This window comes from Papio anubis, chromosome 2 (assembly GCF_008728515.1).
Source record: "Papio anubis isolate 15944 chromosome 2, Panubis1.0, whole genome shotgun sequence".
NCBI classification, from domain to species: Eukaryota; Metazoa; Chordata; class Mammalia; order Primates; family Cercopithecidae; genus Papio; species Papio anubis.
The window spans coordinates 399845-427755 of NC_044977.1; the positions used below are offsets into that span (position 1 = coordinate 399845).

At 36.0% G+C, this 27911-nt stretch overlaps 1 protein-coding gene and 1 long non-coding RNA gene across 2 annotated transcripts in view; both read left to right on the plus strand.

Moving 5' to 3' along the window:
* Window positions 1-27911, plus strand: part of ROBO2 (roundabout guidance receptor 2) — a 1748812-nt gene that overhangs the window by 235013 nt on the left and 1485888 nt on the right. The gene's annotated exons all lie outside the window — the stretch shown is intronic.
* LOC110742126 lies at window positions 5681-27860 on the plus strand. The gene is made up of 2 exons (XR_002519484.2): window positions 5681-5859; window positions 23528-27860. It is a non-coding gene; the product is annotated as an uncharacterized LOC110742126 (long non-coding RNA).

The window sequence follows — 27911 nt, forward strand, 5'->3', positions numbered from 1 at the left end:
AATTTTAAAAAAGCTACAAATATCTGGTTAATTTGAGCTAGAAGAATAAAATATAAACATATTAAATATAAATCTGTATTGATATAGATTCTAAATGCACATGCTTTTTGCTCACCATATAAATGCAAGGAGAAATACCTTATAATATAATATGAAATGGAAGAAACTAGAAACATATTTTACTACAAAATGGAACTTGATGTATAGAACAGAATGGCACGTTAGCATTTTCAAGAAGATTTTCTGAAAGTTAAGACCTAAGCAACGCTTTTAAAATGTTCCTTGAAGCTTACATCATGCAGTTCAATTTTTTTCAATCAGGAGGGAAAAATTAAGGTGTGGGACAATGAGACATTTTGTGATTTTTAGGTATTTTACAGTCTCTACTACTTGTCCACAGAATCTAACTGTTTGTAGTGTTACAGTGAAATCATGTAAGAACTCTGACAGCTAATCCTTCAGATTTCCTTTTAATAGTTCACTATGTTCACAATGCCATTTATGTTTTATTACAGATTATAATCTTTAATAGCATCTTTCAGACATCTCAATTTTTTAGAATTTTTAGGTAGTGTTTTCGAAGTTCAGTCAAGAGTTACCTGAAGGAAAAATCCTTTAACTGATCAATGGTACACCTGGGTAAACAGATTTACTTATATGGAATTTGCTCCAAGAACGAGCCACAAGAGAATGTTTTGGCAAGAAATGAGGCTTGCCTCTGATTTCCGATAAAGATTTGAGTTGAAACAGTATGTGTTCACTTAATCTTGTTAAATGTAGCACAAAACACTAAGTGTATTAGAGCGTGTACTTAAATGATAACAAACCCTGCTGTTAAAGCTAATAGGAAACAGTTCTTTTCTCATTGAGTTGCCACAATCAAGCATTCCTTCAGATATCATCATTTAGTATGACTTCTTATGCTTGACTATAATACACTTTGTATTTGTAAGCCTTTGTCTTTCCTTATTGCTAAGCAGCAATTTCCTTTTTTCTCAAAGGTATAAAATTTGAGGACAGCACTGCTCAAATACCAACTAATGCAAAATGTACAAATATTTAAACTTAAGTTGGATAACTATGAATAAAAAAGGAGAATAAGAACTGAACCTCTGAATCTACTGATGGTGATTAAAAACAGGCAGTAAAATATTGAAACCAAGCTTTTCTATGGAGGACTGTTTTCTGCATTTAAATTTATCTTTGTATCTTAAGATTGCAGAGCTTGGTGGGCAGGGTGAGGAGGGCAGCCCTGCAGTGCAGTAGAGAGAATTCTTAAATTCATCTTTGTCCTCTAAGAGGGTTTAGGTACACTCTGCCTTAAGGCAGGGTGATGACCTCTTGATCCCTTCCAGCATCAAGCACCTGTGAAGTAAAAAGCAGTTACAAACCTTTAGAATACATCTTGAAATATACAGTTATAAAAATATAAAGAGCCCCTGAAGAATTGTCTGCATCGAGGAACCAATATTATTTCTTACCTCTCTTTTAAATGTAATGCGAAAAATGTCCAGTAAAACATTGTAAAGTTTTGTTTCCAATCTCACATTAGAACTCATGGGAATGGCCATATTCTTCCAAGCATCAGCTAGATGTGTATCAAAGTCTTTAGAGCTTATCATGAAACCACCATCACTGATTCTTTTTCACAGTTATTAAGGAGCAAAATGCCATATACCTGTCTTACCAAACTTCATCCTAATCTATTCGATAAATGAAATTGGTATAAATAGCCAACTTACTGCATCATTTTGGTTTTACCACAGATAATAATATATATGGGCCAGGTTTGTGCCTTTAACGAGGCAGTTTTTGACTCTATGAGCTGGCATTCAATAATCAAGTAAAAGTAAGCTTCAGAACGTCCCTCAATTTGAAGAATCTGCCTGAAAGTGGAAGAGCTTCTACATAGACCAATTATGACTAACTTGAGTATAAAATATTTGGAGTAACCTGATCTCATTTTTATATCACTCATTCAAGTACAGGAGACTTATAAATAATATTGTCTAAAATCAACTACACGTTTTCAGTTTTGTGGGTAAAAATAAGGCTTAAGGATGATAATAGCTAGGGTAATCTGAGTCAAGCACTATTTCATTTGCCTTATTTTTATTAACTGATGTAATCCTCATGCTATCTTGTTATTATCTTCATTTTACCAAAGTGTATGTAGGGTCAAAATAGTGAAATTGCTGAGGTTACACTAGTAACTTCAGTGGTAAGGTCAAGGCTCAAATCCTGTCACTTTACAGTCTACCTGCCAAACCTCCTCATTATATATGTCAGTAGTAATTACCTGTGCCTTTTTTCAGAGTGTTCCCTTACGTGATGTCTTGTTCCCTAATTCTACATGTTAAAAAGTGTGTCCAAAGTTATAAAGCTAATTACTGGCAATCCTAGGGAGAATACTTTGATTTATGAATTCCCAATTTTATTGTTTCTCCTATTATGTTTCACTGCTTCTAGATGCCCATTATTCTTTGAGGGCTGGGAGAAGAAGAGGCAAGTCAATGAATTAACATTTTTATTATAATATCACATCCATATTGTGTGTGTTTTTTTCAAGGACTATGTGAGATGTACTGAAAGAGAAGCAATGATTAATAATGACTATTATATTCTAATGGGAGAGATATGACCGTTACCAAAAATATGGCAAACACTCAGATTTACCTTGGAAAGTTGATGAGGCATATAACTTAGAAAATCGTACACACATACACAAAGGCATATATATATACACACACACACAGATGTCTTTTTACATACATGTATATATTATATATGTGCCTGGGTTTATAGGTATGAGCTACCATGCTATGTATCAGACATTAAAAATGACATTCTTTCTGGCTTTGCTGAATATAAAATGATTCATGAAAGAAGCGATAGCCAATTTGAATCTTAAAAAATGGGTATAATATTGACAGCCAAAGTTAGGAAGGAAAGGCATTCCAATCACAGGGAAACATGTGAGAAAAAAACTTGGCTCAAACCTCAGCATCACACAATAAACCCATGCAACAAACCTGCACATGTACCCACTGAATTTAATTTTTTAATGAAAAATTTAAAAAGTAATAAAGACACTTACAAGGTAGGAAAAATAATTAGTGTAAAATAATTTGGAAAGAAAGTTAAGTTATATCCAGTTACTTCCAACTTCAGAATTTAAGATAAATTATTTAGGCTTTATGTGATAAACAGGAGCATGGACTAGATATTTAGAGGCTAATGAGGGCCAGAGTCCCAGTCTAGAGATCAGCTGTGGCTAAATAAGTATTTGAAGATTGGTTTAGGGTGGGCATAGGGGGAATGTGACTTCTTATAATCTAATTTTTTCCTAAAATATGTTAGAAACAACTAAATCAAAGAGGTCAATGTTAATTATGCTTGTTAAAATGTAAGGTCCACTAGAATGTAAACTGAGGGCACAAGACATTGTTAATTTTGCCAACTTTTTTATCCCCAGACCCTAAAAGTGTAACTATTCCATAGCAGGCATTAATGCACATTAGTTAAATGAATGACTAAGAAGGTCAACAGTTTCAAGCAGTAAAATAATACCTAAATAGGAAGAGTGTCAATAGTTTAGTGGCTGAGGGGGTCAGATATATAAGACACAAATGGAATAACAAATGAATCAGTAAAATGTTCAGGAAAGGGATAATAAAAAACACATTATAAAATGTCCAATCCTATTGAATGGTTGTCAAGTGTCATGTGATATCATTCCTAATACTTAAGACACAAGAATAAAATCAATTGTTTCAGGTACACTTATGCAATAAATAAATAGTAGTTGACACTATGGAGAACAGTTTGGAGGTTCCTCAAAAAACCTGAAAACTGAGCTACCATATGATCCAGCAATCCCGCTGCTGGGTATGTACCCAAAAGAAAGGAAATCAGTTTATTGAAGAGATATCTGCACTCCTATGTTTGTTTCAGCACTGTTTACAGTAGCTAAAATTTGAACCTAAATGACTATCAATAGATGAATGGATAAAGACAATGTAGTACATATACACAATGGGGTACTATTCAGCCACAAAAAAGAATGAGACCCAGTCATTTGCAACAACATGGATGGAACTAGAGATCATTATGTCAAGTGAAAAAAGCCAGGCACAGAAAGACAGACAGCAGATGTCCTCAGTTATTGGTGGGATCTAAAAATAAAAACAAAAAATTAAACTTATGGACATAGAGAGTAGAAGGATATTTACCAGAGGCTGGGAAGGGTAATGGGGGGCTAGTGGGGGTGGTTAATGGGCACAAAAATTAGAAAGAATGAATAAGACCTACTATTTGATAGCACAATAGGGTGACTATAGTCAGTAATAACTCAGTTGTACATTTTTAAATAACTTAAAGAGTGTAATTGGATTGTTTGTAACTCAAAGAATAGATGCTTGAGGGATGAATACCTATTCTCCATGTGCTGTGCTTATTTCATACTGCAGTCCTGTATCAAAACATCTCGCTTGCCCTGTAAACATACACACCTACCATGTACCCACAAAAATAAAAATAAACATCAATAGTGGCCGAGTTAAGAAATAAACTTTCACATCATTTATGATGTGCTCTGGTTGGAAATGTCTGTATGTAGGTATGCATGTATGTATGTATGTATGTATTTGAGATAGGATCTTTTTGCCCTGTCACCCAGGCTGGAGTTCAATGACACAATCTTAGCTCACAGCATCCTCCAACTCCCTGGCCCAAGTGATTTTCCCACTTCAGCCTCTCAAGTAGCTGGGACTATAAGCATGCACCACTATATTCGGCTATTTATTATTATTATTATTTGTAGAGACAGAGTCTCAATAGGTTGCCCAGGCTCGTCACGAAATCCCTGCCTCAAGGAGTCCTCTCTCCTCTGCCTCTGAAAGTGTTGGGATTCCAGGTATGAGCTACCATGCCTGACTTAGCTGGGAATTTAAATCCCTAACCCCATCCTTGTCTGTCACCACTTTGTCCAGTGACATTAGGAACAATCAGCCAACCTTATCATGTTTATTAGTTTTCCATAAATATTTTATAAGAATTATATGCACAACCACCCATTCTTGATAAGTAGTATCCAAGAAAGATATTTTGCATATCTCTATTGGTAGATCGTGCCATGGACTAGCAATACTCTCTCTACTAACAAACAGAGTCACTAGTGTCAAAAATCTAATCAGTTTATGAAACCCCAAAGCCATTTCAAAAACCTCAGCCTTAAAACCTGCTTTTCTAAAACCACGCCACAAATCTGTATCAGTCAAGACTCTTCAGAGAAACAGAACCAATAATATAAACTGGTAGATCAAGAGATGGATTATTAATACATTTTATTTATATTTATTTATTTGTATTTATTTATTTGTTATATTTATTTTATTTATTATTATTATTATTATACTTTAAGTTCTAGGGTACATGTGCATAATGTGCAGGTTTGTTACGTATGTATACTTGTGCCATGTTTGGAGTCTCGCTCTGTGGCCCAGGCCGGAGTGAGCGGCGCCATCTTGGCTCCCTGCAAGCTCCGCCCCCCGGGTTCCCGCCATTCTCCTGCCTCAGCCTCCCGAGGAGCTGGGACCACAGGCGCCGCCACCGCGCCCGGCTAGTTTTTTGTATTTTTAGTAGAGACGGGGTTTCACCGTGTTCGCCAGGATGGTCTCCATCTCCTGACTTCGCGATCCGCCCGCCTCGGCCTCCCCCAGTGCTGGGGTTACAGGCTGAGCCCCCGCGCCCGGCCATCAGTACATTTTGAAGAATTGGGTCACACAGTTACGGAGGCCAAGTCCCAAGACCCTCAGTCGACAACCGGGAGACCTGGGAGAGCTGACGGCGCAGTTCCCTGTGAGTTGGAAGCCTCGGGGCCTTACAGTTAGTTCCGCTGTAAGGCGGGAGAACAGTGTCTCAGCTCAGAGTCAAGCAGAGACAAAGTTCTCTCTTATTCTGCCTTTTTTTCTATTCAGGCCTTTAACCGATTGGATGAGGCCCCCCCACATTGTGGGGGGACAATCAGCTTTACTCATTCTACTGATTCAAATGTTAATCTCAGCCAGAAACACCTCCACACACCCCAGAATAATGTTTAACCAAATATGTGGGCACTTTGTGGCCCAGCTAATTTGACACGTAAAATCAGTCATCACAAGTGGTGGAGAAGTCAAGGCAGTTATTACCACTAATACACGCATGCACACACAGGAACAAAACTGTTCTAGACTTTAAAAGGCATTCCTAATTATCTATAAATAGAAAGTAGAGGGAGGAATGTGTTAAAGATCTTCAGAAAAAAATGATAGGCCTCAATATTTGAAGTATTCTAGCTATTTATGAATTTCATGAACTTTCATTTGTGAATACATTATAGCAAGAGGGAAGAATTCATCAGGTTTTAAAAGAACTTGTCTCTGAAAAGTATAAAAAATAGATCTATACTTATCACTAAGCCCTTGGGCTCATTTCAATTAGATGTATAAAAAGAAACCAAGGTAAGCCATTTCACTCCTCAGATGGGTTTATACATCCCTATGTGAATTAATTATAGGTTTTAGACGCAATTGGACTTTTAACATTCATGTGCATGTTGGAGATTCTTAGATTATGCAAAAGATAATGAACAATTCCATAGGTGGTCTTATTTATTGTCATATTTGCAGTTAATTTACTTCACAGTTCAGCTAACCCAAACTGAAGAGTAGTCATGTTTTCATTGTCAGGGTTTTAACTTGTGGAATATGGATGAACTTCAGCTGGGTGCTGGGGCTTTCTTGAAATTAGACACGAAATATTGAATGTACGTACATTTTCCTAAAAAAAGTTTCCATGGCTTTCAAGAAACTCTCACTGCCTATCAGTTTCTTTGTTGAGCTGACCATTATCTGCAGCTACAAGCTGGCTTTCAAAAGTAGTAATTTTAGTGCATTTCGACTCAGTGAAAATGACCTTGTCATACAGCTGTGGCTTAAAAATTAAAAGAAAAAAGAGAAAAGCATCGTCTACTGTACTGTTTTATTCAAGAATGTCTTTATTTATTTTTAAAATCAAAGCAGCCATGCAATTCCTGTGGTAGATGATTTGAGGTACTTTGATTTTGTAACTTGTAAAGAAGATTTAAAAAATGGCTTTGAAATCATAAGGTTTTTATTTGGAGAGTTGATGAAAACTGGTTCTCCCAATGCAGTAAGCAAAAAAGACCTTCTAACCTTGAAATATGACTTAGTTTTTCTATTCTGTGAGATAGAAATTGCAATCTCTAAGCTCTGATAAATCTTGGTAAAATAAGTTTTAGTAAATGATTAATTTATAAATAAAGGCATAAAAGAAACAAGGTCCTACCAATATTTAATCCATGCTGTGAACTGAAATGTTGTCATCAGGTACAAATATGGTAAATTGAACATCCACTGACATGTTTTCCAGATATGCAAAAGCTTGGGAGGAGACAGGTCTGATTATAATCGTGACTTCAATAAATTAACTATTCTCCACTTTGTCTTGATACTTGTGATGAGCTATCTTTTATACAAAAATACAAAATATATGTAAAAGAGAAATTACTAGACCATTATACCATACATTTTATACATTAAACAAGTAGGATTATCTATATCTGTGTATATGAGAGAGAAACATGGAGATATAGATACAGATATTTACCTATATATAAATCCTTAGAAAAAGGACTCAATTTTTTTATTTCTGTATATTTCTTTGGGTAGAAGTTTGTATTTCTTCTAACTGAAGTAAATGTTGTATTCAAACAATTTTATTTTTTCAAACTAGTTAGACAAATCTGAATTGTTTGGTTCTTACCAAAATAGGCAATTTCCAAATTTCAGTACCCTTTTTCATTCACAAATATCACCTGTCCGTATTTTACTTTCACACACTAATCTTTGCATTTTTGCATCTATGGAATTTATGAACAATAGTTTGAGGAAATGGTCGCAGTGAGGGGTGAACTAATTGAAACCTTAATTTCATTGATTCCACTATTTCTTTCCCGCTGTTCATCAACTTTAATTCTGGCTTATATCACACACAGTTTAGATTCCATAGCATTTGTAATAATCCCTTATGTTTAGACCCTATTTGCTTGTCTCTTTTTCCTGCATCTGACTTGTTGGCAAAACTCCAACACTAGATCTATCTAAACCCCTACCTTCTCCATAACCACACCCCAACAGTAAAACATTCTTTACAACAATTAGCAAAACTGATTGCTTTTATTTTAAATTCATTATCACAGTCCTCAAATGTTGTATTATGTTTATTTATGTTTATGTTTGTATTAGTTTATTTAGGAACTCACAATTTTCATCCCTTGTGTGGCTATTTTATTTAGTTGTTTCTCCTTAAAATATTCTCTCCAGAAATTAGGTTGTGTTACCAGCAAAATCCCCTATATCTCTACTCATTTCTCAAGGTCCTCATACTTCCGGCTCTAAACAAATCCCTTTTCCTCTCGATGTCTCTGATCTAGAGAGTGTCTGCTACTTCAGATATCTCTGACCTCTTTTAAATAACTCACTAGATTAGATCAGTCCTTTCAGGATAATCCCATTTTGATTATCTTAAAGTCAATTTATTGGAGATTGAAATACCTCTGCAAAATCCCTTCAACTTTGCCTTACAGGCTAACTCAATTATAGGAGTAATATTCCATTATATTAATAGTCCCCATTCTCATTTAAAAGCATGGGATTACATAGGGTGTGTGTGTATGTGTGTGTGTGTGTGTGTGTCTGGTGGAGGGGAGGGGTGTGTATCTTAATATCATTGTAGAATTCTGTCATTACCACAGACACCCACTGCCCAAGATAACTCTGTGGCAATGATAGAATTCTACAATGATATTAGGATACCCACCCCTCCCCTCCACCACACACACACACTCACACACGCAAACACACACACACACATAAACACATATACCCTGCATAGAGGGGAACAACACACAGTGGGGCCTTCTGGAGGGTAGAGATTGGGAGGTGGGAGAAGATCAAGAAAAATAACTGAGTTCTAGGTTTAATACCTGCGTGATAAAATAATCTGTACAACAAACCCCAATGACAAGTTTACATATGTAACAAACCTGCACATGTACCCCTGAACTTAAAAGTTAAAAAAAGGAAAAAAGAAAATTTCTTGAGAACAAAAATAAAATAATAAAAATTTAGTAGAAAATAATAATTAGAGTACATTGAAATATGTTGCGTTTGTAATAAACCATGTATCTATGATACTTAAATTTAAGTTTTAGGATACATAGAGGTAATGTTACTTTAAAAACAAGTAAATGTAATGAACATATTCAACATTTTATAAATGTTACTATATATTGTTTATAATTTTTAATAACTAAGGAATTAACATTAATAATTATCTCATTAATTTTAATAAGTAAAGGGTGTGTGTGCATATACATATTTTGTTTCTTATAATCTTTATTTATAAAGTATAAATATGTCCTTATTTATCTTCGTATAATTAGCAAAACCAGTTTCAGAGATTACTGTTTTTTACCTTTAATCTTGTGAACCGCTCAGCAACCCCCAACTGTACTCAAAGTACCTAAGTTTGTGGCCTACAATAGCTGGTTCCATAACATGTATGTTCAGTAACATACTAATACACTGAGACAGCAGGTTTTGCAGCAGAGAAAAAATTGTAATGACTGCAAGGCAGCCAAGACAGGAAATGGGAAGGACCCTCAAATCTGTCTCCCTGAGGAGTTTTGGGCTGGAGTATTACGGGGCATTAGAAAATTGGGGTCATTGATTGGTCAGGGTAAGGAGGAGGAAATCATCATGATATGGAGACCGCATTCTTTGGTGGTTCATCTTCTCGTGGGGTCCTTCAGACCGGTTGACATCAGTAGTTTCACTGGTATGTGTGATCTGAGAGAATATCTCAAATGAAAAACTTAACATTTCATAATGTTCATGTTGTTATCTGTAGAATAGTTAAGGGGAACTGTAATCTAGGGTCCACAGGATTCTAGGATAATAGGCACCAAATACCTGTGAGGAAGCATGTCAGAGAGCAAGCTGGCCTAATGATTAATGCTAAGTGTGCTACAAGCTCTGTTTACTTTCATTTCTCTCCTTCCCTTCCTCCTTGATTAATTTTATAAAGTTTTTAGGAATGGTTTCACTCTCATGTCATAATCTCACTTCTGACTTAACTGAGAGGATAGAAGGAATCCAAAAATACACTACCCCCTTAAAAAATAATAAAATAAAATAAACCAACTCTCAACTACCTTCCTTTCTATTGATGTGCTGCTTCTGTTTCTACTGAAGACAACTCCCCTAGATACACACCATCTATCTCATCCCCTGTCATCTAGTGGGATAATTTTTCCCCATTGATTGCCCTGGATCTCTCCTAAATCATGCTTCTTTCCTATATATGGTCTAAGTACTCTGGCATGCCCGGATGCTATAATGTCTCCAAACTTAAACAAATTAAAGCATCTTTTCCCTTTCATTACAATCCTCCATTCGTCTGTTCCCTTTTATAGCAAAATTTCTCCCAAAAGAATCCAAAATGCTTTCTGGGCCTATCCCAATCAGATTCCTTCCCACCAACCTTAAGGAGCCTCCCTCTTCAGTCATTAAGAACCTCCATCTTGCCAAGTCACAGTGTTTGATTCTCAGCCTCATTGTATTTGAACTTGCTGCCTTATTGTAATAAGAAAATTAGGAATCAATTCTTCCCTTCTTATGAATTCATCCTTCCTTTTAATTATAAGACACTTCGTTTTCTTTCCTGTCCTCCTATCTCCATGGCTTTCCCAGTCTCCTTTGTTGTTTCCTCCGCTTTTCCTTTTTCGGTTATTTAAAGCTGTATTTCTGTAGGGTGCAGTGCTTGTCTTTCTTTTCACTATTCCATCTATAGTTACTTTCTAAATTATCTCATTCAGTCACATCGTTTTATTTTGAATAAACCATGTATATGCTAATGACATCCATATTTATCTCTCTCAGTCCTGAGCTCTAGTTATAACACATCCAGAACAGAACTCTTGATTCCCTGTCCCCTTAAGCCTCAGTTTTTCTCATCTCTATAAGTGGCATTCTCACTCACTCAGTTTTTTTTTTTTTTTTGTGATAAAAACTGATTCTTTTCATTTTCTTCCACCATATATCTAGGACATCAACAAGACTGATCAACTGCTTTAAAATACAAGCTGGGCGTGACAAGCTGTTTCCACTTTCACCAAATCTCTCCTAATCCAAACTTGCAGACCCTTTCTAAGAAGGGGTAGTCCTTTAAAAATGTGTATCAGAACATTATCACTTCCTGCTTGAGCCCCAAACTTAGAATACAATGCAACACTGGTTAGCTTTGCAGGTCTGTGATTTCAGTGCCCTCCTTTTTTCTCCTTGATTCCTTTGATCTAAACCAGGTTACCCATTTCCAGCTCTGGGCCTTTGCCCTTGCTGTTACTCCTGTCTAAAACACGCATCTGTCTGAAACACACATCTGTCTAAAACACGCATAATCTGTCTGAAACACACGTTTGTCTAAAACACACATCCTCTGTCTAAAACACACCTTTCCTAAAACACACATGATCTGTCTGAAACACACATTTGTCTAAAACACACATCTTGATCCTGTTGATCTTGAACATATTTAGCCTGTTCCCACCTCAGGGCCTTTATAGGTGCTGACTTGCATCTGAAACACACATCCCTAGGTCACCACATGGCTAATTCTTACTTTTCTTAATATTCACTCAAGTATCACATCATCAGGGAGACTTTCCCTGACCAGATGCTAAAATACCACTTCATCGCCAGTCACACTCTAATCTTTTACCAACTTTTATTATTTCTTCATGGCACTTTCCCATTGTAATTTTATTTTTATACTAATTGGATTATTTGTAGCATTTTTTAAAAATTAGAACTGAAGTCCAAAATGGTGAGGGCTTCGTCCTACGTGCCTGTGATAGATGACCAAAAAATATTTGTTGAGTTGATGAATAATACAATTTAGAACACCATCGAATAGAAAATTGCTTTGAATTGAAAGTCATACACCATTGCTACTGAACATTGAAGGCCGTGTTTCTCCAAGGTTCCTGCCATACCATGTTGTCGGGGCCCCTTGATTTGTTGCATCTTCCCTCTTCTCCATTTTTCTTCCCCCTTTCCTCTGTGCAATGGTCAGAAAAATATCTTCAAAATCCTTGTGACCTTATTATAAAATTAATCACTATCCCAGACTACTTCTTGAGGCCCTCATTCATGTAACTAAAACAGTCCATTAAGAAATCTTCATAAATGAGAGTCTCTCATCCCTAGCAGAGATTATGCTAGTTTCCTATAATGCTCATATGGAAATCTTTCTCTCTCTCTCCCCCCTCTCTCTTCCTGTCCCTTGTTTTTTTCTTTCCACTCTAAAATGGGATACATATAATAGAGATACGCCAAGGCTGGCTGCTCAGTGAGGCACCAGAGCCACCAGGCCATGCTGTCTCCTTAGGCGGTCTGTTTCAATTTCCAACAGCTCTAATTTTAAGAATGTTCTTTTTATATGATGAGCTAATATTTGCCAGGCTATAACTTTGATCCATTGGTCCTATTTCTGCTGGCTGGGACTCCTAAACATATCAATTTCCTGAACAGAAATAGAACAGCTGCTTAACACCTCCCATATGCCATTGCTTTATATAGTTGAAAATTGTAAATCCCCCAGACTCCAGAAACTCAACCATATACTTTGTGAGCCTTCTGTTCTCTGTTGTAAATAAATTCAATTCCATAGCCTTTCCTCAAATGACCCATTTTCCAAACACTTGATTATTTCTTTTGCTGAACTCAAGAGAGGGGACAAAACCTTTCCTGAGGAGCTCATCCGTTTCTGACTTTGTTATTATGTGTCGTCGTCATCATCATCGTCATCGGGAGGAAATGTAGTTTAATGCAGTTAATTGTGAATTCCCATTTTAATAATTTATTTAGTTGCTACTTTAAAAAATAAAAACATGAGTATTGATTCATCCAATAAACATTATCAAACATCTCAGTAGACATAAAATACTATGCCAATATTAAAATAAGCATAAAACATCACCACTGATCTTGAAAAGTTTGGTTCAATTTGTGAAACTACTAAATTTTTTCTAATGAGCATTAAAAGGCCACTTAACTTCTTGGGTGGCCAGTGTTGTTGGTCAAGGCCATACGTGGTGTTTAGCAACATCCTTAATGCACGTCCAGGGTTATGAAGCCCTGGGGCTGAACTGAGGGAGCCAAGCCGTCAGGCTATCTCCCTAGTGATAGGTCCTGCACTTTGACCCTCTCTGGGTAAATGGCAGCTGCATTCATTTCATTAACTTGTGGGTTATAAGTTAATTTAGGGGGAAAATGCTATTATAGATTTGGATGAGTTCCATTAAACTCCATTAAAACTTTGGCTGTAGGATGCATTAATAGAGCTTCAAATTCAGTCAATCAAAAGATTGATGGAGTATATAGAACAGAACATTAAATGGAATATTTCATATGAACTATTAAATCTTTCAGAGGAATTCTTTGGAGATTTTGTGAGTACACATTTATTTAATATATGTATTGTTTTCAATTGCAGGTAGGGATTTGGGGATTCTCCTTCTAATGTGTATATTTGTGTTAATGTTTACGAATTAAAATAGTATAAAATATTTGATTAGAGTTCTCTTTGCAGTTCTTCTGTGAGGAGTCAGTTTATCATTTAAACCCCCAGTGAATTCTTGCAAATTACCATTGTCTAACATTGTGTTAATTAAGGAAAGTATATGAAGATCTTTGAAATTATAAATACCTTTAAAATTTTAGGAAGGGAACTAACTTCTCTTATATTTCAGGAAGTCACCAGAGCTTCTAATCACATTTTATTCACTCAATAAAATTACTCAGATAAATGTTGCTTTTTGTTGTTTCCATTTTACGTTTGAAAAAATTGAGACTCCAAAATCAGTGTCAATTGCCAATATAATTTAACAAGCCAGTATTTAAATTTAGACCTGTCTTCTTCTAAATTCCAGAAATAGAACAGCTGCTATTAATTTAACATATCAGTCTTTGGCCAGTGATGATTCTAATATGATAATGCAACCTTACAATGTGTTGTTAGTTAACTATAGTGAATTAATATGATAGCAAATAATTCACTCATGGATTTTAGTCCCATGAAAACCTAATTCAACAGTGAATAATATGTAAAAGTAAGGGGAAGAGATAATGTTTGTTATTATACCCTTGATAGGACTCACAACATTTAAGGAAACATTTTTCTTTACAGTGTGTGGCGCAAACTGCATCCCAGAGAGGTTAAGTAATTTTCCATAGCTTCACAGCTGGTAAAATACAGAAATGAAGTTCAAACACCTTCTACCTGTCCCTTCAAACTTGCTCTTTTCATGCCAGCAGAAATGACTTATGTTTGACTTCAGTTTCATCTTAAGGATAATCAAATGAATGGATGCACGAACATTAATTGTGGAAAATCATTGGGGTTTTTTTATTGTGGTGGTGGTGGTGGTGGTTTTGTTTTGGTCTTTTTGTTTTGGAGATGTGATGAAAACGTAACCAAGAAAAGAACCCTAAACGAAAATTTACCCTGGATGCTCTTTTTAAAATAAAAATCACACATATTAAAATATCCTCTTTGTTTTAGTTGGGATGAGTAGGCTCATGCTACAAAAGACAAACCTTACAATCCTCATGGCTTGACGTAAAACAGGATTATTTTTCCCTCACGTGGAGCCCAATGTGGATTAGTTTGTCCCCCTTCAAAACAGTATTCAAATTCCATCCTTTAGCTATGCCATCTAGAACTCAAGCTTCTTAAGTCGCTACAGAGAGATCTTGGGATTGAAGCAAGATGATTTTACGCACCAGGCCTGAAAATTATTTGCATCACTTTTATTCCCATCTTGTCAGCAAGAACCGGACTGAGTAGCCCCAACACAACTGCAGAGGAAGCTGCTGCCTCTACAGGAGCATATGGATATATTGATAGTCCCTTGAGCCTAAAACATATTTCAAGAAGAACTTCAAGAAGTTCTTTAACAGATTCCTCTTCTTGCCAGGTACCTAATACAGATTCCTAGGTGAACTGGACACATAAATGCAATGAGAAAAACATATGCCAATATTGTGTGCTACGTTGAAAGGAGATAATATGAAATGTTTTATGGGGGAAGTTGGAGATACACGAACAGATATTTCCAAATCAGAACCCTGCTTTGCTAACCTTGTTTAAAAGCAGCAGCAGCTTTCTCAGGAAAAGAATGTGATTCAACTTTGGTATGCCTTCTTTTTCATTGTTTAGACTCTTCATCTTTGAAAAACAGCTAATATTCATTAATATATTATTTTAAGTCGTCATGCTAAAACTAACATATTTGTGCAACCATGACAGCACTTGTGGGATGAGTCAGTGAAAAATTCAGGGATTTTTAAGATGATTACACTACCTTGAAAGATTAGATAGAAAAGTTCACAAGAGCACAACAAGTACAGACTCATAAAATACCAAAAGGATTTCAAGGTGCTCTAAAGGTGGATAAAATAAACAGAGATTTGAGAGAAGATTCTCATTGCCAATGACAAGATAACTATTTAGAAATTCCTTTGCCAGCTGAACCATTTCCAGATTGAATTATTATTGGGGAGTAGCAGAGAAGTTGAGATTTGAGTATATTTGATTACATTTTTTCAATGTACTCTGCTTTCTATTATATATAAAAAGAGAATCACAATTATGACCACTAAAAGTAAATTATGCCACTAAATTGCAACTAGTCTTCAAACATTCTAGAAACATTATGACATTTAACCACTTTCTCAATTTTATTTTAAAACAAATAAACATATTTTCCAGGCAAACAAATGTGTATTTTAAGGGTAATGACACGAACATATTGATTTTCTTTTCAGCAACTGTTGACTTTTTGGTTGAATTTATGCAATATACTTTCTGGACAAATATATGTTGTGGTTATTTCAGTGTCGTGATTCATAGCTTGAAAAGTCACGCTTGATTGATAACACAGATAAAAAATCTGAAAAGGATGATTGAAAATGCCATATTAAAGATATCTGAAAAACTGGCAAATAAAGGGAAATATTTGTCCTGTTTTTCTATATGAACAGCACCATTATTTAACCCAATAGTACTTAAGAAGTGTCCTTTTATAAAAATATCACAGGTAATACATTAAAAATAAATGTCAAAATTAGAATGTCACTGTTTTGCAATCTCCAATGAACTAATAAAAAAATAGGCCCAAATATTGATGGCTTTTGATATCACTAAACGAAAGACAATTTAACATTATGTGCCTACTGATAAAAGAACACAACGCCAACTATATTCTCAGAAAAGTGATTGAAACTTACTCTCATCCAGTTTATGAATCCAGGTTCCAATCTGCCAGATATGCAGAGAACCATGAGAATGCAATTCAGCAAAATCCAGACTATGAAAAATGCTACTGGAAAAGAAAAAAGGGAGAGAAACAGACTTAAAAGATAGAACAATGTTTACAATGGGGAAAATTAAATTATAATGTTTATGAAAGTATATTTAGGTGATAAATCTATTTAACAAATAAAACAAGAAGAGATTACAAAAAAAGTCACAACAAGGGTTGCTTTTGGAGGGAGAGGAGGAGATATGATCAAGATGTGGTCCATGGAAGCTTTTTCTAGGATGAGTAACAAAGTTCTTTCTTGACATGAACTGCAGTTGCAAGTTTACAAGCCTTTAACTAATTCATTAAGCCATGTGTATTTTTTGGGTGGTTTTCTTTGTCTATTTTACCATAATATGATTCTAAAGCGCATTTGATAAATATTCAATGTAAAGAATATCTGTAATCCTCAGAAATGTTAACAAAGATGCATTTAAATGGTATTACTGCACTTAAATGTGTTGCAAGGCAAATTTAATTGTAAAAGTACTTGGTGTGATTTCTTCAATCACTTTGTCTGTAGGCAATTTTCCTTTCTACCTTTTCCTGTCAAAGAAACTAGTTGGTTATATATATTTTTTCATCCAAAAGACATATTGATTTTACTAGGAGGCTAAACGATACCATTTTGCTTCTCCCTGCCTGTTTCTTCTCTAAGATTCTAAATTTCAGATCTATCATTTTTGACAGTATTTTTTTTTTTTTTGCCTGCCTTATGATTTCCCCCTTCTAGTTTAAATGCCCTTCAGGATTACTTTTTCTGAATCAGAACATCATAAGTGCTGTATTACATATTATAGAATGAGATGAGCTTTTAAGAAAGCAGCCATATTCTTGTAAGAGAACCATGCACTGAAAATACAAAGTAATAAGAAAGTAAGGGGGAAGATTTCTTCCATGTGCTTAAAGTGACAGAAAAAAAAGCATTTCAAAGGTTATTTGTCCAGCCTACACATTAAAGTTATTTATCAGACTGCAAAAGAAGCCATATAGTACAAACTGGAACAAAATTGGTGTATTTGTAGATATATTATGGACTCCTCATTACACAGGTCCTTTCTGAATTGGACACTAGAATTGGAACTTATAAATATAAATCAGTTTCTGTCATCATATATATCAAGGCATATAAAAATGAGTTGAAACCTTCTCAGTGCTAAATGTAAGGAAGGGAGGCAAAAGGTACAATTGTGTTTGTCAATGCCAAAATCTTATGGCGTGTCAGGCCTTGAGCCCAGTGACAGCCTTAACAAGTGATACCCACAATTGTAGAATTAAACAACTTTAGAAGAAACAGTTGCTGGGCGTGGTGGCTCGCATCTGTAATCCCAGCACTGTGGGAGGCCAAGGTGGGCAGATCACCTGAAGTCAGGAGTTGGAGACCAGCCTGCCAACACGGTGAAACCCCGTCTCTACTAAAAATACAAAAAATTAGCTGGGCGTGGTGGCACACCCTGTAATCCCAGCTACTCGGGAGGCTGAGGCAGGAGAATCACTTGAACCCGGGAGGTGGAGGTTGTGGAGAGCCAAGACTGTGCCAGTGCACGCCAGCCTGGGCAACAAGAGCGAAACTCCATCTCAAAAAATAAAAATAAAAGTAAATAAAAGAAACAGTTGTAATTAAAGTATGTGTGTGGATATGTGTGGATATACAAAATTCTTATTTATGAACAGAGAGAACTGATATCCTCAGAGTTTAAGGAATAGTCATTTCCTTGGCTTAGGTAGCCAACTCCACCTACTCTGTAAGATTTCTCTCACGTCTTCTCAGCGTATCAGTGAGGTCCTGCATCCACTCGAACTTTTAAAAATACAATTTGTTATACTTGCCTGATTATTTGAACCTCCTAACTTTTTCAGTTCAAACTTTTCTGAGGCAATACTGTATTTTTGTCTATAGAGAGCTTTTTTAGAGGGGGGACGGGGGGACACGTAAGAGATTTGTGGGTCACTTCAGCCAGGAAGCAAACTAAGAATAAATGGAGTATTATGTGTCAACAAGTCAGTGAAATGTAAAAAAAAATGAAAGTATTTATTGTAGCAGAGTAAGCCACAATGCATGTAATCTGTGAGTATATAATCAAGAATTGATTGCAATTCTCATTTCAAGTAACATGTACTCCATGCTAATTATAGACAGACATATATTTCTGAATATTTGTGGAATTTCTACCTAATGTGATAGAAGTGGTGATTATCATTACCTGGTGGGCTACAAATGCTTTAGGGGTTGATTAGGCACATTCTCTTCTCCAGGTTCATTTTGATATCTGCCTTTTGTGGAAACAACAGAACTAAATTTCCAGGAGTCCACAGTGTTATTTTAAAAAAGCAGTGACATTGAGCTTCCTAATTTGTAAATACTTTTTTCTCTGCAGTGTTGGCTAGGTTTGTTTTGGTGAAGAAAGTCTTGTTCTACTCCTATAGATTTAACTACCATTGCTAAGTTATAAATGATCTCAAAAGGCATTTCACTGTGTACCAGAATGCTCACATCTTCTCTCCTTCTGGACCTTGAGACTTGGCAGAGTCTCAGAATTACCATATCAGATGGGAAATTCATTCTCTTTCCTCCAGATCAGAAAATACCTTCAATTTGTATATATTAGTAATCTCTCTAAGAAGCTCTCTCAACCAAAATATGTTACTGGTCTCAGGAACTTGGGAACAAATGACTTCACAGGTGAGAGGTTTGCTTTCTATTCAGGGTGGTTTAGACTATTGTTATACCATATACTCTCCATCTAGGACCACAGCAGGAGTAGTCCCAGAGTCACCTAAGCCAGAAAGCTGGGAGTCACCTATTCTACATCTCTGCTCCTACTACCATCTATCACACCAACTACCCAAATTTGTGCACCCTGCCTCCTTAATTTGCTTTCTCTCCATCCTCTCTGTTCTTGCCTTATCCTAGGCCCTCATTAGCTCTAAGAGCCAGGAAAATCCTCTCTCTAACTATAGGCTTGTGTTTTTATGATCCAATCTCCAGCATTCTCCAAGTTAAAGTAAAATATTTTAACAGACCAAAGTCCACACGTTTAATGATACTATACCTAAAAAGAAAACTTCACAAACTCATATACTACTGCACAGGTCCTATCTCCACTTAGTCCTCTTTGAATCTATCTGATACATAATCAGATCTGCTGAGCAAGTGTTGATGATCCCTTTTGTATACATACTGAACAATGAGTAGGGGTGGGGTTGGGGGAGGGAGATGGCATGCAGCGGTTGAGAGTTTGCTGGCAAATGAATGATGGGAACATTCATGTATTGAGCTGGCTTAAGAGAAGTAGCCCTGCATCGTCCCTCTTCCTTCTGGAAGGTGGCAGTTTGGCGAGAAAGACTTATGTCAAGCAAGCTGCCCTTGTTTGCAGACTCTGGCGAGAAAGACTTATGCCAAGCAAGCTGCCTTGTTTGCAGACTCTGGCATTCTTTTCCTCATAAGGCTAATTTCCTGAGTCAGACCATCATGGGGCATTGTATTATACAGTTATATCATAAAGTCAGATTACTTATCTTTACCATAAAAATATCGTGTTACAGATTGTTTATATGTCAAATTCTGTATAATAATTCTTACGCACAGTGAAATTTGAGGACTGCCAAATTGGACTTAAAGAATGAAGTAAAAGAATTATATGTGCAGAATTCTCATGGATATTTAAACCATTGCTCCCTTAAGATCACTGTCACATTTTTGAAGGTGAAAGTGGGATATGTAGTGAATTTGAAAATGTCCCTCCTTGCTTGCATGGTTAACTCCATTTTATCTAACATTTACAACCAATTAACTTAATAAAAGGTAAAGAACTTGGATTCTGTTTCGTGAAAGAGAGAGTCATAATGCAGTTTAACTGATATTAAGTTGTGAGCGCTGCATTTTTATAGGAGCCAGACAGATTTGCCGCAACTCCTCTCATACAAGCACATGAAACGCATCCTTGGACAGAAAGAATCAGTTCTCTGACAGTACAAAGGACCAGTAGTCACCTCAAACTTTCTTTTTCTAAAGCCAGTAATAATACTGTACCTATTAACTCATTAGATTTTTTGGAACAAAATTGAGGCATAAGGAAACCATAAAGAATTAAAATCCACACATTTTAAAACATTTTTTGGACTGCAACTTGTAGTATCCTTCAGTTTAGATAGAAGGTTAAGAGTTTTATTAACAGGCTCCTGTCAAACATGGACCTGAGCTGGGGATAGCTGTCTCAGAGAAGTGTAAGCTGCCAATGTGATTTCCACAATAAACATGAACAGTTTGGTCTTGGTTTGCTACTGTCTTATATATACAAGGGGACCTCAAAAATTTTGTGGAAAATGAATGTAAAAACGTTATTTCTCAGCATAAGCTCTAGCAAGTTCAAAACACTTTTGTAAGTAATGATGCCAGCCCCCCTGGTTCTTTAGTCCATCCCTAAGAAATAGGAATTGAGCCTTTGCAATAGGAATGTAGCCTTTTTTAGATTATTTTGCCAGCCACCCTAGTTCTTTAGTCCATCCCTAAAGAAATAGGAATGGAGCCTTTGCAATAGGAATGTAGTCTTTTATAGATTATTAACTAAAGAAAAATGGTGCCCTTTAAAGAATTTTTAAGATTAAGAAACAAAAAGATGTCAGAAGGATCCAGGTCAGGACTGTGAGGTGGGTGCCTAAAGATTTTCTCTACAAACTCTTACAAAATTGCCTGTACTGGAAGAAAGGAATGAGCCAGGAACGTGGTTGTGGTGGGGAAAGACTCTGGTAAAGCTTTCCAAGGTGTTTTTCTGTAAAGCGTTGGCTAACTTTCTTAAAACACGCTCATAATATAAGCAAGTGTTATTTTTTGGCCCTGCGGAAAGTCAACAAGCAAAATGGCTTGAGCATCCCAAAAACCATTGGTACGGCCTTTGCTCTTAATTGGTTCTCTTTAGCTTCGGCCGGGCCACTTTCTTCTCTCGGTTGCTTTCCTCTTGTTACTCTTCAAAGAAATGCTTCAGAACTTGATTCCACCTGTTTAAAATATCCACTGAAAGCTCTGGTCCTATCTGCAGGTGACCATGTGGTTACAAGAGTTTTGGCACCCGCTGAGGGGAAACTGCTCGACTTTCACTTTAATTTCAGTCAGAATTGTGTGAGCTGGAGTAGTTGAGATGTCTATGATGCTGGCGACTGTTTTTCCTTTTAATTGTTGGTCATCCCCACTAGGACATGAACGACATGAATTTTTTCCTCACAAACTGATGTGGATGGTCTGCCGCTGCAAGCTTCCTCATCATCACTGCGTCATCCCTTCTTAAAATGAATTATCCATTTGTAAACTGCCTATTTCTTCAGGGCATTGTTCTCATAAACTTTTTGTAAAGGATCAGTGGTTTTACTATTCTTCCACCTAAGCCTCATCATAGATTTGATATGTGTTTTTGCTTTGGTTTTAGCAGAATTCATGTTGCTATGATAGGGGCTTTTTTCAAATTGATGTCTTATCCTTAGTGCCTCAAACTACACCTGTTCAGATATGTTATAGTAAGTTAGTACAAGTTTATTTTGGAGCATAAAAAACCATGCAATCCACACAGATTTCTCATGAAATTCACAGTTCAAGTGAATTTTTCCTGAATGTTTTCAAGATCCCTCATATTTCTAAAAGATTCTGACATGTTACATGATTTTGTTCATGTAATTTGAAGCAGTCAGGCTACCTCATAACTAATACCAACGGAACAGTTAATGAACTTTGTGAACCTAAAGGAGAACACACGAAAGCTTGTATTTCTTCTGAGAGACAGCAGTTGCTCCAATGCTGTATCTTTTTATAAAGCAGAATTAAATTCCTTTTTTGGGTGTTACTAAAGTTACTCCTCATTCTTAATCAAGACCACTTAGTTAAAAAAAAAAATACAGTGACTCTGATGACAGAAGGGGGTGAAAAAGTCAAATAGCAAATTTAGTTGAATATATTAAAGTTTCTAATCAAATTTGATCCCTGTGAAGGAAAAAAGAACAAGTCTTTATAAATGTTCTTAATCTGTTTATTCTCAAACTATTTTTGTGTTTTAGGGAATTGTTTTATTTTCCATTGTGCATATTGTTGAACATTTATATATGGATTTAAGAAAAATCCTAACACACATCATTGGTAAAAATAAAGTGAGGTAGATTGACAGCACAGTATCTGAATGTGATCTACAATGTTGAGAATTTCAGGTTAATATCACCAATGTCTCCAAACCAGTGAGTCACATGAAGGAGCCCTCCTTATGAGAGAGCTCTCAGGGTCATTAGAGAATTGTGGCACACTTGCTCTCTGACAGAGCCTTTCTCTTCTGGTTCTCTTTTTCTCGGAGATCCTCTATTTTATAAACCTTTCCTGAGTCCCTCAGGCATATTAGGCATTTTTCGTCTTTTATCTGAATTGCAGCATACAAGTTTTCCCTGCGTTCGCATGTTTCCCATGGTGCCCTTGGTTCTCACTCGGTTGTAAAATTTATTCCATTTCACCACGTCTTTTACCTGCCTCTGTCTCTCCTGTTCAACTGAATTCCACAAGAGGACGACTCTCATCCATATCGGTTACAGTATCTGTCAGACGTCATACTGCATGTGCATTTGAGCATGGTAAATGAAAGGGTGACCTTTGAAATTTTTTTAAAGTCTCCATCTGAATTTTTTATCTTAGTTTAATTGAAATATATGTGGCTATGTAGTTTGTGTAGTTAAGTAACATTATGTACAGTCTTTAGTTTTGATAGCCTTGAGATCTTGCTACCATGAGTCATAACTGAAAAAAGTAGGGTTTTAACTAATTTGGACATAAGTTATGCAGAAAGATTTTGGAATAAATGGTTTCTTCCTTGATAGCTTAAATGTATTTATTGGTATCAGGCATTGTGCTAGACATGGAGATTACCAGTGCATAAAGTAACATACTCTTCATATGGCTTCTCAGTTAAGAGACAGATCTTGAAAGTGAAATGGCTTTGATTTGACTAGCCTCTTTGGCATGAGCATATTACTTTATTCTGTTTTGTTTTATTTTATTTTATTTATTTTTAGGAGACAAGGTCTTGCTCTGTCACTCAGGCTGGAGTTCAGTGGCATCATCATGGCCCACTGTAGCATCAAACTCCTGGGCTCAAGTGATCCTCCCGCCTCCTCTGGAGTCACGGGGACTGCAGAGGTACTGCACCACACCCAGCTAATTTTTGTTTGTTTTCTGTAGAGATGGAGTCTCCCAATGTTGGCCAGGTTAATCTCCAATTCTTTGCCAAGAGCAGTCTTCCTGCCTCAGCCTCCCAAGGTGCTGGGATTATAGGCGTGAGCCACTGGGACCAGCCTATTTTGTTTTATTATGTTACTTCCTCATAGTAGAAATGGAGGGAAATATGGGAATCACTTATAAGTCTATGCAAATAAAATGTAACTATTCATATTTTAGAGTATGCCCATCCTTTTTCAACAATAATTACATACTGATTCCAAAGTTGGGATATACGTATACTTTTGTATATTGATATTTTTCTTATTAGACATCCCTATACTACTCCTTCATATTATTATATTGACTTCAAATATTTTGATAGTTATCTCTTTCTCTTATCACTGGATGTCCAGATTAATTTTTTGTTTTTATAATGCTATAAAAAACATGCTTGCCTATTTTACCTGGCCACATTTGTGATTAATTATTTAGAATGGATTACAGGGTGACACACTTTTGCCACAGGACTTGAACATAAGAGAAAAAGAATCTATCAAGGCTACTGAAATCTCCCTTTAGTCTCAAACATTTTGAGTCTTTCTTCATGAAGGATCATAACAAGTGAAAATAATAATTGTTTTATCATATTTATCATTGTTCTTTGCATCTGATAACTTTGCCTGGGAAATCTAATATTCAAACTATTAAAGAATATGGTGAGCATTCTATTTTCTACCTGCAAATTTTATGATGAATCCTCTAATTTTTCATCAATCAATATAATATTAGCTACTTGTTCCAAAAGATTATATTTGTTAGGTTAGAGAGTTTTAACTTACTGATATAATGGAGATTTTCTAAAACTGAAAATACCTTAATTCTTATTGTAAGCTGACTTAACAGTGATAAAATGTTATTATAATGTGATATTGAGATTAACATTATAGTATTTTATATGGATATTTGCATGTACAATTGACCTATATTATATATTATATATACACTATACAGATGCATCTTATATATTACATTTATATCATGTTATATTGTATATGAATATATTTGTATTATATGTATATACATATACATATGGCATACATCAGAAATATTGCAGGTTTGGTTTCAGATGACTGTAATAAAGTGAGCATTGCTATAAAGCAAGTCACAAGAAATTTTTTTTCAGTGCCTATCAAAACAGTGTTTACAATATACTACAGCCTACCAAGTGTGCAATAGCATTTTGTATAAAAATGCACATACCATAATTAACAATTTTTTTTGAAAACAGTGTTAATGATTATCTGTGCCTTCAGTGAGTGGTAATCTTTTCATGGTGGAGGATCATACCTTGATGCTGATGTCAGCGGACTGATCAGGGTAGTAGCTGCTGAGGGCTGGGGTGGCTGTGGCAGTTTCTTAAAATAGGAGAGCAATGGCATTTACCACATTGACTGACTCCTTCTTTCACAAAAGATTTCTCTCTCTCATGCAGTGCTGTCTGATAGCATTTTCCCCACAGTCGAATTTCTTTAAAAATTGGAGTCAGTTCCCTGAAACCCTGCCTCTGCTTTGTTAACCAAGTTTATGTAATATTCTGAATTCCCTGTTGTCATTTCAACAATGTGCACAGCATTTTCACCATGAATAGACCACTTTCTTTGCTCATCCATAAGAGGCAACTTCTCATGCATTAAATGTGTATCATGAGGTTGCAACAATTCAGTCACATCTTCAGGCTCCACTTCTAACTCTAGTTTTCTTGGTATTTCTGTTGCATCTGCAGTTATTTCCTCCACTGTAGTCTTGAAATCAACTTCTTCCAAACTCCTGTTAATGTTGATATTTTTACCTCCTCCCATGAATCACAAACGTCCTTAATGACATCTAGAATGGTGAATTCTTTTCAGGGTTTCAGTTTACTTTGCCCAGATCCATTAAAGGAATCATTATTTATGGCAACTATAGCCTTGTGAAACATATTATTAAATAATAAGGCTTGAAAGTAAAATCATTCCTTGACCTATGGCTGCAGAATGGATGTTGTGTTAGCAGGTGTGAAAACAACGTTAATATCCTTGTACATCTTTGTTAGCATTCTTGAATGACCAAGTGCATTATCAATAAGCAGTAATATTGAAGGAGATCATTTCTGCTGAGCAGAATGTCTCAAGAGTGGGGTTAAAATAGTCAGTAAATTATGCTGTAAACAGATACACCATCATCCAGGCTTTGTTGATCCATTTATAGGGCACGGGCAGAGTATATTTGCATAATTGTTCAGGGCCCTAGGATCTTTGAAATGGCCAATGAGCACTGAATTCAACTTACAGTCACCAGCTGCATTAGCCCCTACCAAGAAATGCCTGGGGCCTGGCAGGGGCTGCCCCTGCGGGACACTGGAACCACGCCACAGCGGGACAGTGGACAAAACCAATCCAAAGCCAAGCTTGGACTGGCCATGAACCCAGCCCCCGTGCCATGTACTCAGGGAGCTGCATAGTCTCCTTAGAAATAGTCAAAGCTTTGCCCAGAAAAGAAATGTATAAACTATATTTGACAACATAACAATCTGCATTTTTTATTTTTTATTTTTTTATCATGGGAAAAAATAACACTGAAGCTTTGAAGCCAGACGTTGACTTTTTTCTATCTATGAAAGTACTAGATGGAATCTCCTTCCAGTATAAGGCTGGTTTGTTTCCATTGAAAATCTGTTGTTTAGTGTAGACATCTTCATCATTTTCTTAGCTAGAGTTGCTAGATAACTTACAGCAGCTTCTACACCAGCGCTTGCTGCTTCACCTTGCATTTTTATGTTATGGGGATGGCTTCTTTCCTTCAACCTCATGAGCTAATTTCTGCTAGCTTCCCGTTTGTTTTTTTTTGTTTTTTTGTTTTTTTTTTTCCTATAGCTTCCTCATCTCTTTCAGCTTTCATAGAATTGAAGAGAGGGCCTTGCTCTGGATTAGGTTTTGGCTTAAGGAAATGTTGTGGCTTGTTTGATTTTCTATCCAGCCCAATAAAACTTTCCCCATATTAGCAATAAGACTGTTTGTCTTTCTTAACATTCGTTTGTTCACTGGAGTAGCACTTTAAATTTTCTTTAAGAACTTTTCCTTTGTATTCACAACTTGATGAGCTGTTTGGTGCAAGTAGCCTAGCTTTTAGCCTCCCTTGGCTGTTGATATGCCTTCCCTACTGAGCTTATTCATTTTTAGCTTTTGATATAAAGTGGGAGACATAATCTCTTCCTTTCCCTTGAACATGTAGAGGCCATTATAGGGTTGTTAATGTGCCTAATTTCAATATTGTTGTGTCTCAGAATAGGGAGACTGGAGGAGGAGAGAGAAGGGGGAAGAGCCAGCCAGTCAGTGGAATAGTTAGAACCCAATTTATTCATCAGGTTTGCTGTCTGATAGGGTGTGGTTTGGGGCATTCCCAAACAATTACAAGAGTAACATCAATGATCACTGATTGCAGAACACCACAACAGATGCAATAATAATGAACACGTTTGAATATTGTGAGAATTACCAAAATGTGGAACAGAGACACAAAATAAGCACATGCTATTGAAAAAATAGAGCCAATAGACTTGTTGGACACAGGTTGCCACAACCTTCAATTTGTGAAAAGCACAGTATCTACAAAGAGCAATAAAATTATGTACAATAAAATGAGGTATACCTGTACATATTTTCAGTTTGGCTTTGGTATCTTTTTATATTTTTAATATGAATTGTGAATTTTTTAAAGTGTCCCAATACATGGCACAGGGATAATCCCATTACAATTTGAAAGGTCAATTTCTTAAATCTTAGGCTTTAATATGTTCATTTTAGCTACCACGTTCAGCTCATGGTAGCTCGTTTTCTTATTCTCAGGCCAGTTCTTTCATTATCATCATCATCATCTAATTTATGGTTCTCTGAATTAGCCATTGTATTCTAATTTCACAGCCTTTTTCTATTTTCTTTCCCATTTCTCTACAACAAATTACCTCAACCTCTAAATAAATCCTAATTTAGCCTAACTATCCAGCTACCTAACTCCGAAATTCAGGCAGTTGGGATTCAATAACAGCCCCAGTCAGCTATAATTTCCATTCAAATTTCAGATGGATCCTAAAGGCTAACTCACATTAAAAAAAAAAAAAGAAAAAGGAAAAAGAAAAAAAAAAAAACAGCGTAATATACATGAGCATACACTAGAGCATAAATTCAAGGATGACTTTCATTT